The 12,448-nt window shown below is 27.5% G+C and overlaps 1 protein-coding gene across 21 annotated transcripts in view; it reads left to right on the top strand.

Annotated features, from left to right (window-relative positions):
* The window catches only part of LOC147870838 (uncharacterized), a 144,517-nt gene that overhangs the window by 64,357 nt on the left and 67,712 nt on the right, over window positions 1-12,448 (top strand). The window lies entirely within an intron of this gene.

Below are 12,448 nucleotides of genomic sequence, written 5' to 3'. Positions count from 1 at the left end.
ATAATTCATCACAATATGACGCTACATTATCATCTCTTACTGTAAGAATTTAAATTTATATCGATTATACACCTGAAGATGGTTCATTGAAAACCGAAACATGTGAAAAAGATGGCGCTCTAATTGTAAATCGAACGTTTCGATAGAAAGAGCATCATTTTAATATTTTAATATATTTTAAATATTAAATGTTAATTGTAGTAATAATATTTTAATATTCAATAAAATGTTTTATTGTGATTAGACGGTTAAAATTAAACAATTATAATTCATCACAATATGACGCAACATTATCATCTCTTGCTGTAAGAATTTAAATTTATATCGATTATACACCTGAAGATGGTTCATTGAAAACCGAAACATGTCGTGAAAAAGATGACGCTCTAATTGTAAATCTAACTTTTCGATAGAAAGAGCATCATTTTAATATATTTTAAATATTAAATGTTAATTGTAGTAATAATATTTTAATATTCAATAAAATATTTTATTGTGATTAGACGGTTAAAATTAAACAATTATAATTCATCACAATATGACGCAACATTATCATCTCTTGCTGTAAGAATTTAAATTTATATCGATTATAAACCTGAAGATGGTTCATTGAAAACCGAAACATGTGAAAAAGATGGCGCTCTAATTGTAAATCGAGCATTTCGATAGAAAGAGCATCATTTTAATATTTTAATATATTTTAAATATTAAATGTTAATTGTAGTAATAATATTTTAATATTCAATAAAATATTTTACTGTGATTAGACGGTTAAAATTAAGCAATTATAATTCATCACAATATGACGCTACATTATCATCTCTTGCTGTAAGAATTTAAATTTATATCGATTATACACCTGAAAATGGTTCATTGAAAACCGAAACATATGAAAAAGATGGCGCTCTAATTGTAAATCGAACGTTTCGATAGAAAGAGCATCATTTTAATATTTTAATATATTTTAAATATTTTAAGTATTAAATGTTAATTGTAGTGATAATATTTTAATATTTAATAAAATATTTTATTGTGATTAGACGGTTAAAATTAAACAATTATAATTCATCACAATATGACGCTACATTATCATCTCTTGCTGTAAGAATTTAAATTTATATCGATTATACACCTGAAGATGGTTCATTGAAAACCGAAACATGTGAAAAAGATGGCGCTCTAATTGTAAATCGAACATTTCGATAGAAAGAGCATCATTTTAATATTTTAATATATTTTAAATATTAAATGTTAATTTTAGTAATAATATTTTAATATTCAATAAAATATTTTATTGTGATTAGACGGTTAAAATTAAACAATTATAATTCATCACAATATGACGCAACATTATCATCTCTTGCTGTAAGAATTTAAATTTATATCGATTATACACCTGAAAATGGTTCATTGAAAACCGAAACATATGAAAAAGATGGCGCTCTAATTGTAAATCGAACGTTTCGATAGAAAGAGCATCATTTTAATATTTTAATATATTTTAAATATTAAATGTTATTTGTAGTAATAATATTTTAATATTCAATAAAATATTTTATTGTGATTAGACGGTTAAAATTAAACAATTATAATTCATCACATTATGACGCTACATTATCATCTCTTACTGTAAGACTTTAAATTTATATCGATTATACACCTGAAGATGGTTCATTGAAAACCGAAACATATGAAAAAGATGGCGCTCTAATTGTAAATCGAACGTTTCGATAGAAAGAGCATCATTTTAATATTTTAATATATTTTAAATATTAAATGTTATTTGTAGTAATAATATTTTAATATTCAATAAAATATTTTATTGTGATTAGACGGTTGAAATTAAACAGTTATAATTCATCACAATATGACGCAACATTATCATATCTTGCTGTAAGAATTTAAATTTATGTCGATTATACACCTGTAGATGGTTCATTGAAAACCGAAACATGTCGTGAAAAAGATGACGCTTTAATTGTAAATCGAACATTTCGATAGAAAAGCATCATTTTAATATTTTAATATATTTTAAATATTTTAAATATTAAATGTTAATTGTAGTAATAATATTTTAATATTCAATAAAATATTTTATTGTGATTAGACGGTTAAAATTAAACAATTATAATTCATCACAATATGACGCAACATTATCATCTCTTGCTGTAAGAATTGAAATTTATATCGATTATACACCTGAAGATGGTTCATTTAAAACCGAAACATGTGAAAAAGATGGAGCATTAATTGTAAATCGAACATTTCGATAGAAAGAGCATCATTTTAATATTTTAAATATTAAATGTAAATTGTAGTAATAATATTTTAATATTCAATAAAATATTTTATTGTGATTAGACGGTTAAAATTAAGCAGTTATAATTCATCACAATATGACGCTACATTATCATCTCTTGCTGTAAGAATTTAAATTTATATCGATTATACACCTGAAAATGGTTCATTGAAAACCGAAACATATGAAAAAGATGGCGCTCTAATTGTAAATCGAACGTTTCGATAGAAAGAGCATCATTTTAATATTTTAATATATTTTAAATATTAAATGTTATTTGTAGTAATAATATTTTAATATTCAATAAAATATTTTATTGTGATTAGACGGTTAAAATTAAACAATTATAATTCATCACAATATGACGCAACATTATCATCTCTTGCTGTAAGAATTGAAATTTATATCGATTATACACCTGAAGATGGTTCATTTAAAACCGAAACATGTGAAAAAGATGGAGCATTAATTGTAAATCGAACATTTCGATAGAAAGAGCATCATTTTAATATTTTAAATATTAAATGTAAATTGTAGTAATAATATTTTAATATTCAATAAAATGTTTTATTGTGATTAGACGGTTAAAATTAAACAATTATAATTCATCACAATATGACGCTACATTATCATCTCTTACTGTAAGAATTTAAATTTATATCGATTATACACCTGAAGATGGTTCATTGAAAACCGAAACATGTGAAAAAGATGGCGCTCTAATTGTAAATCGAACGTTTCGATAGAAAGAGCATCATTTTAATATTTTAATATATTTTAAATATTAAATGTTAATTGTAGTAATAATATTTTAATATTCAATAAAATGTTTTATTGTGATTAGACGGTTAAAATTAAACAATTATAATTCATCACAATATGACGCAACATTATCATCTCTTGCTGTAAGAATTTAAATTTATATCGATTATACACCTGAAGATGGTTCATTGAAAACCGAAACATGTCGTGAAAAAGATGACGCTCTAATTGTAAATCTAACTTTTCGATAGAAAGAGCATCATTTTAATATATTTTAAATATTAAATGTTAATTGTAGTAATAATATTTTAATATTCAATAAAATATTTTATTGTGATTAGACGGTTAAAATTAAACAATTATAATTCATCACAATATGACGCAACATTATCATCTCTTGCTGTAAGAATTTAAATTTATATCGATTATAAACCTGAAGATGGTTCATTGAAAACCGAAACATGTGAAAAAGATGGCGCTCTAATTGTAAATCGAGCATTTCGATAGAAAGAGCATCATTTTAATATTTTAATATATTTTAAATATTAAATGTTAATTGTAGTAATAATATTTTAATATTCAATAAAATATTTTACTGTGATTAGACGGTTAAAATTAAGCAATTATAATTCATCACAATATGACGCTACATTATCATCTCTTGCTGTAAGAATTTAAATTTATATCGATTATACACCTGAAAATGGTTCATTGAAAACCGAAACATATGAAAAAGATGGCGCTCTAATTGTAAATCGAACGTTTCGATAGAAAGAGCATCATTTTAATATTTTAATATATTTTAAATATTTTAAGTATTAAATGTTAATTGTAGTGATAATATTTTAATATTTAATAAAATATTTTATTGTGATTAGACGGTTAAAATTAAACAATTATAATTCATCACAATATGACGCTACATTATCATCTCTTGCTGTAAGAATTTAAATTTATATCGATTATACACCTGAAGATGGTTCATTGAAAACCGAAACATGTGAAAAAGATGGCGCTCTAATTGTAAATCGAACATTTCGATAGAAAGAGCATCATTTTAATATTTTAATATATTTTAAATATTAAATGTTAATTTTAGTAATAATATTTTAATATTCAATAAAATATTTTATTGTGATTAGACGGTTAAAATTAAACAATTATAATTCATCACAATATGACGCAACATTATCATCTCTTGCTGTAAGAATTTAAATTTATATCGATTATACACCTGAAAATGGTTCATTGAAAACCGAAACATATGAAAAAGATGGCGCTCTAATTGTAAATCGAACGTTTCGATAGAAAGAGCATCATTTTAATATTTTAATATATTTTAAATATTAAATGTTATTTGTAGTAATAATATTTTAATATTCAATAAAATATTTTATTGTGATTAGACGGTTAAAATTAAACAATTATAATTCATCACATTATGACGCTACATTATCATCTCTTACTGTAAGACTTTAAATTTATATCGATTATACACCTGAAGATGGTTCATTGAAAACCGAAACATATGAAAAAGATGGCGCTCTAATTGTAAATCGAACGTTTCGATAGAAAGAGCATCATTTTAATATTTTAATATATTTTAAATATTAAATGTTATTTGTAGTAATAATATTTTAATATTCAATAAAATATTTTATTGTGATTAGACGGTTGAAATTAAACAGTTATAATTCATCACAATATGACGCAACATTATCATATCTTGCTGTAAGAATTTAAATTTATGTCGATTATACACCTGAAGATGGTTCATTGAAAACCGAAACATGTCGTGAAAAAGATGACGCTTTAATTGTAAATCGAACATTTCGATAGAAAAGCATCATTTTAATATTTTAATATATTTTAAATATTTTAAATATTAAATGTTAATTGTAGTAATAATATTTTAATATTCAATAAAATATTTTATTGTGATTAGACGGTTAAAATTAAACAATTATAATTCATCACAATATGACGCAACATTATCATCTCTTGCTGTAAGAATTGAAATTTATATCGATTATACACCTGAAGATGGTTCATTTAAAACCGAAACATGTGAAAAAGATGGAGCATTAATTGTAAATCGAACATTTCGATAGAAAGAGCATCATTTTAATATTTTAAATATTAAATGTAAATTGTAGTAATAATATTTTAATATTCAATAAAATATTTTATTGTGATTAGACGGTTAAAATTAAGCAGTTATAATTAATCACAATATGACGCTACATTATCATCTCTTGCTGTAAGAATTTAAATTTATATCGATTATACACCTGAAAATGGTTCATTGAAAACCGAAACATATGAAAAAGATGGCGCTCTAATTGTAAATCGAACGTTTCGATAGAAAGAGCATCATTTTAATATTTTAATATATTTTAAATATTAAATGTTATTTGTAGTAATAATATTTTAATATTCAATAAAATATTTTATTGTGATTAGACGGTTAAAATTAAGCAGTTATAATTCATCAAAATATGACGCTACATTATCATCTCTTGCTGTAAGAATTTAAATTTATATCGATTATACACCTGAAGATGGTTCATTGAAAACCGAAACATATGAAAAAGATGGCGCTCTAATTGTAAATCGAAAATTTCGATAGAAAGACCATCATTTTAATATTTTAATATATTTTAAATATTTTAAGTATTAAATGTTAATTGTAGTGATAATATTTTAATATTTAATAAAATATTTTATTGTGATTAGACGGTTAAAATTAAACGATTATAATTCATCACAATATGACGCTACATTATCATCTCTTGCTGTAAGAATTTAAATTTATATCGATTATACACCTGAAGATGGTTCATTGAAAACCGAAACATGTGAAAAAGATGGCGCTCTAATTGTAAATCGAACATTTCGATAGAAAGAGCATCATTTTAATATTTTAATATATTTTAAATATTAAATGTTAATTTTAGTAATAATATTTTAATATTCAATAAAATATTTTATTGTGATTAGACGGTTAAAATTAAACAATTATAATTCATCACAATATGACGCTACATTGTCATCTCTTACTGTAAGACTTTAAATTTATATCGATTATACACCTGAAGATGGTTCATTGAAAACCGAAACATATGAAAAAGATGGCGCTCTAATTGTAAATCGAACGTTTCGATAGAAAGAGCATCATTTTAATATTTTAATATATTTTAAATATTAAATGTTATTTGTAGTAATAATATTTTAATATTCAATAAAATATTTTATTGTGATTAGACGGTTGAAATTAAACAGTTATAATTCATCACAATATGACGCAACATTATCATATCTTGCTGTAAGAATTTAAATTTATGTCGATTATACACCTGAAGATGGTTCATTGAAAACCGAAACATGTCGTGAAAAAGATGACGCTTTAATTGTAAATCGAACATTTCGATAGAAAAGCATCATTTTAATATTTTAATATATTTTAAATATTTTAAATATTAAATGTTAATTGTAGTAATAATATTTTAATATTCAATAAAATATTTTATTGTGATTAGACGGTTAAAATTAAACAATTATAATTCATCACAATATGACGCAACATTATCATCTCTTGCTGTAAGAATTGAAATTTATATCGATTATACACCTGAAGATGGTTCATTTAAAACCGAAACATGTGAAAAAGATGGAGCATTAATTGTAAATCGAACATTTCGATAGAAAGAGCATCATTTTAATATTTTAAATATTAAATGTAAATTGTAGTAATAATATTTTAATATTCAATAAAATATTTTATTGTGATTAGACGGTTAAAATTAAGCAGTTATAATTAATCACAATATGACGCTACATTATCATCTCTTGCTGTAAGAATTTAAATTTATATCGATTATACACCTGAAAATGGTTCATTGAAAACCGAAACATATGAAAAAGATGGCGCTCTAATTGTAAATCGAACGTTTCGATAGAAAGAGCATCATTTTAATATTTTAATATATTTTAAATATTAAATGTTATTTGTAGTAATAATATTTTAATATTCAATAAAATATTTTATTGTGATTAGACGGTTAAAATTAAGCAGTTATAATTCATCACAATATGACGCTACATTATCATCTCTTGCTGTAAGAATTTAAATTTATATCGATTATACACCTGAAGATGGTTCATTGAAAACCGAAACATATGAAAAAGATGGCGCTCTAATTGTAAATCGAAAATTTCGATAGAAAGACCATCATTTTAATATTTTAATATATTTTAAATATTTTAAGTATTAAATGTTAATTGTAGTGATAATATTTTAATATTTAATAAAATATTTTATTGTGATTAGACGGTTAAAATTAAACGATTATAATTCATCACAATATGACGCTACATTATCATCTCTTGCTGTAAGAATTTAAATTTATATCGATTATACACCTGAAGATGGTTCATTGAAAACCGAAACATGTGAAAAAGATGGCGCTCTAATTGTAAATCGAACATTTCGATAGAAAGAGCATCATTTTAATATTTTAATATATTTTAAATATTAAATGTTAATTTTAGTAATAATATTTTAATATTCAATAAAATATTTTATTGTGATTAGACGGTTAAAATTAAACAATTATAATTCATCACAATATGACGCTACATTGTCATCTCTTACTGTAAGACTTTAAATTTATATCGATTATACACCTGAAGATGGTTCATTGAAAACCGAAACATGTGAAAAAGATGGCGCTCTAATTGTAAATCGAGCATTTCGATAGAAAGAGCATCATTTTAATATTTTAATATATTTTAAATATTAAATGTTAATTTTAGTAATAATATTTTAATATTCAATAAAATATTTTATTGTGATTAGACGGTTAAAATTAAACAATTATAATTCATCACATTATGACGCTACATTATCATCTCTTACTGTAAGACTTTAAATTTATATCGATTATACACCTGAAGATGGTTCATTGAAAACCGAAACATATGAAAAAGATGGCGCTCTAATTGTAAATCGAACGTTTCGATAGAAAGAGCATCATTTTAATATTTTAATATATTTTAAATATTAAATGTTAATTGTAGTAATAATATTTTAATATTCAATAAAATATTTTATTGTGATTAGACGGTTAAAATTAAACAATTATAATTCATCACAATATGACGCAACAATATCATCTCTTGCTGTAAGAATTGAAATTTATATCGATTATACACCTGAAGATGGTTCATTGAAAACCGAAACATGTCTTGAAAAAGATGACGCTCTTATTGTAAATCGAAAATTTCGATAGAAAGAGCATCATTTTAATATTTTAATATATTTTAAATATTTTAAGTATTAAATGTTAATTGTAGTGATAATATTTTAATATTTAATAAAATATTTTATTGTGATTAGACGGTTAAAATTAAACAATTATAATTCATCACAATATGACGCTACATTATCATCTCTTGCTGTAAGAATTTAAATTTATATCGATTATACACCTGAAGATGGTTCATTGAAAACCGAAACATGTGAAAAAGATGGCGCTCTAATTGTAAATCGAACATTTCGATAGAAAGAGCATCATTTTAATATTTTAATATATTTTAAATATTAAATGTTAATTTTAGTAATAATATTTTAATATTCAATAAAATATTTTATTGTGATTAGACGGTTAAAATTAAACAATTATAATTCATCACAATGGGGGAGGGCACGATCCCAGTGGACAATTTTATATTTTTCTATGGAAAGGGGAATGACAATCATCAGTTGGGGATGGGTTTTTTTGTTCATAGCAGAATTAGGGCAAAATTTAAGAGAGTAGAATTTGTTAGTGATAGGTTGTCTTACGTAATTTTGGAAGGACGTTGGTGCGACATCATTGTCCTTAATGTTCATGCCCCAACTGAAGACAAAAGCGATGATATCAAGGATAGGTTTTATAAAGAATTGGAATCAGTATTTGATACATTTGGCAAGTATCACATGAAAATTCTGCTAGAAGATTTCAATGCAAAAATTGGGAGGGAGGATATCTTCAAACCCACAATAGGCAGCGAGAGTCTCCATGCACTTAGTAATGATAACGGTGTTAGAGCAGTAACCTTTGCTACGTCAAAAGATTTAATTGTAAAAAGTACAAAATTTCCACACCGTGATGTTCATAAATACACTTGGACTTCTCCAGATGGCAGAACACACAATCAAATAGATCATGTTTTAGTAGATAAGAGAAGGCAGACAAATGTAATTGATGTGAGATCAGTCAGAGGAGCAGATTGCGACACTGATGATTATCTGGTGGTAGCAAAAGTGAGGGAGCGGCTTTCAGTAAGTAGACGAACTAAACAAAGTTTTGACACAGAAAGATTTGATTTGAAAAAATTAAGTGAGGGAGAGGCAAAGGAACAATATCAAGTTGAAATTTCGAATAGGTTTCAAATTTTAGAGACAAATGAGGATAATGAAAGTGTGGACATCAACAGGGAGTGGGAAAATGTCAGAAACTGCATCAACATTTCAGCAAAAGAGAAACTAGGATACTACAGGAGAAAGCAAAATAAGCCATGGTTTGATGAAGAATGTTCATAGACCTGTACAGAGGCATTAAAAACTTTAAGAAAGGATATCAACCCCAGACCAATTTGGTAAAGGATGATAGTGGCTATTTGCTTGCAGATCCAATAAAAATTGTGAATAGGTGGAAAAATCTCTTTAGCGAGCTCTTAAATGTTCATGATACTGGTGATATTAGACAGTTTAAAATGCATACAGCTGAACTGTTGGTGCCAGAACCTAGCTTAGATGAAGTGGAACTAGCCATTGGGAAGTTGAAAAGTTATAAATCTCCAGGAATTGATCAGATTCCAGCAGAATTAATTAAATCAGGTGGCAAAGGGTTGCATATGAGGATCCATAAGCTTATTCAGTTAATTTGGGATAAGGAAGAGATGCCACAACAATGGAAGGAATCCATAATTATTCCTATTCATAAGAAGGGGGACGAGACTGAGTGTGGTAATTACCGAGGAATATCGCTGCTATCAACCTCATACAAAATTCTATCCAACATTCTTTTGGCAAGATTAACCCCATATGCGAATGAAATTATTGGGGATCATCAGTGTGGGTTCAGACGAAACAGATCAACGATTGATCAGATCTTTTGCATTCGTCAGATACTAGAGAAAAAATGGGAGTTCGGTGGGACCGTACATCAGTTATTTATAGATTTCAAAAAAGCCCATGACTCTGTGAAGAGAGAAGTGCTATATAATATTCTTATTGAATTTGGTGCACCAAAGAAGCTAGTGGGTCTAATACAAATCTGCTTAAATGAAACCTGTAGCAAAATTCGAGTAGGTAAATATGTATCTGAGACATTCCTCATCAAGAACGGTCTAAAACAAGGAGATGCTTTGTCTCCCTTGCTCTTTAACTAGAATACGCCATCAGGAAGGTCCAAGGTAGGCAGGAGGGTTTGCAATTGAATGGGACACATCAGCTATTGGCATATGCTGATGATGTTAATTTATTTTGGGACGATATGAATGCAATAAAGAGGAACGCAGAAGTTTTACTAGAGGCTGGTAGACAAGTGGGGCTGGAAGTCAATTCAGAAAAAACTAAGTACATGTTAGTATCTCGTCATCAGAAGACAGGCGAGCAAAATTATCTTAGGGTGGCTAATAAATCCTTTGAAAGGGTTACAAAGTTCAAATATCTGGGAATAACAATAACAAATCAAAACGATACTTGTGAGGAAGTTAGGAGGAGACTAAATTCCGGAAATGCTTGCTACTTCTCAGTCCAAAATATTTTGTCTTCCCGTCTGATTTCTAAGAACCTGAAAATTAAAGTATACAAAACAATAATCCTGCCTGTTGTTTTGTATGGGTGCGAAACATGGTCTCTCACTCAGAGGGAGGAACACAGATTGCAGGTGTTTGAGAATCGGGTGTTGAGGAGGATATTTGGGCCTAAGAGGGAAGACGATGGGGCGTGGAGAAAACTGCACAATGACGAGCTTAAAAATCTGTACTGCTCCCCCAGTATTGTGAGGGTGATTAAGTCGAGAAGAGTGAGATGGGCGGGACATGTAGCGCGCATGGATGGGACAAGGTGTGCACCGGGTACTGGTTGGGAAACCTGAAAGGAAGAGACCGCTGGGGAGACCTAAACGTAGATGGGAGGATAATCTCAGGCGGGATCTATGGGAGATAGGAGTTGAAGGAAACTGGATTTTGTTGGCCCAGGACAGGGTCCGGTGGAGGGCTTTGGTTAATTCGGTGATGAACCTTCGGGTTCGGTAAGCCATCTAGTTAGTTAGTTAAACAAGACTGGGTGGTATTAAGCATGAACCTCTGATACGTCGGTAAATTTCTAACAGACACGGCGCAGCATCCCAAAAAACATAAGTCTTCTTATTCTCCGCGTTAGAAACTTAAATTTTGTGGAGAAAGTAGCGATATCACATATTTTTAAAAAGTTGTATATCATAAACTTGCTGTGGATACTCCATTTTCCAGTCTCCGGATAACAAGAGGAGGAAAAAGGACGTATTTGAACTTTGCTGTCGTGTCGTAATTCAATGGAAGAGTACGTCTTGGGACGCCGTAATCCCTCAGCTTATCGATGAGACACGCATATTTTGTGGAAACAGTTCATTAAAGTGTTTACTATGGCCAACCATTTGGTCCATCCTGAGCTAGACGAATCCACTCAGTATCCTGTTTATTTAAAATCGATTATATTACGCGCACGTTTAAAATGTTGTATATATTTCTCATTTCCCCCACACGTAATCGTCATTTTATTAAAATTGAATTTGTTGAAATATTTTCTTTGTTATTTTTAAAATTTGTATAATGTAATTGTTTGATGCTCGGGGTCAGAGGTCTGATAAAACCGACTGAAGAATATCGATTTATAAAAGTCCACATCTGTGCATGTAAAACATTATCAGCAGCAGCAGCAGTAGTATCAGAATAATCTTCATTTACATGCATTTATAATATTAATCTTTTTTTATTATAGAGCAATATGATAAAGAGAGAGACGCATTATGTCATATGGCATGTAGGAAAGTAATATATTCTAAAATTTTTGTATTAATTATTACTCAGTTCAGAAATCGTTATTAGGCTGCAATCTAAACTTTTCAAAGTTGTTTGCTAAGATAATCTTTTGGGCCCAAACCATATTATCTTGGTACACAAAGGATTTTTATTATAATCAAGACAGTTGTCTTTTAGTTTCTAAAGGATACGACTTGCTGAATTACAGTTCTTTGCTTTAAATCAACAGTTTTTAAGAACTGGCCCGAGGTAACTTAATCCATATCAACGTGGAATATGATTTATTTCCACAATGAAAGTCAGTCTACAAACGTT

This window comes from Zootermopsis nevadensis, unplaced genomic scaffold (assembly GCF_977971745.1).
Source record: "Zootermopsis nevadensis isolate Lab colony 2312 unplaced genomic scaffold, Znev_1.0 Znev_ptg000093l, whole genome shotgun sequence".
Classification (NCBI taxonomy): domain Eukaryota; kingdom Metazoa; phylum Arthropoda; class Insecta; order Blattodea; family Termopsidae; genus Zootermopsis; species Zootermopsis nevadensis.
This window is presented reverse-complemented; position numbering and strand designations above follow the sequence as displayed.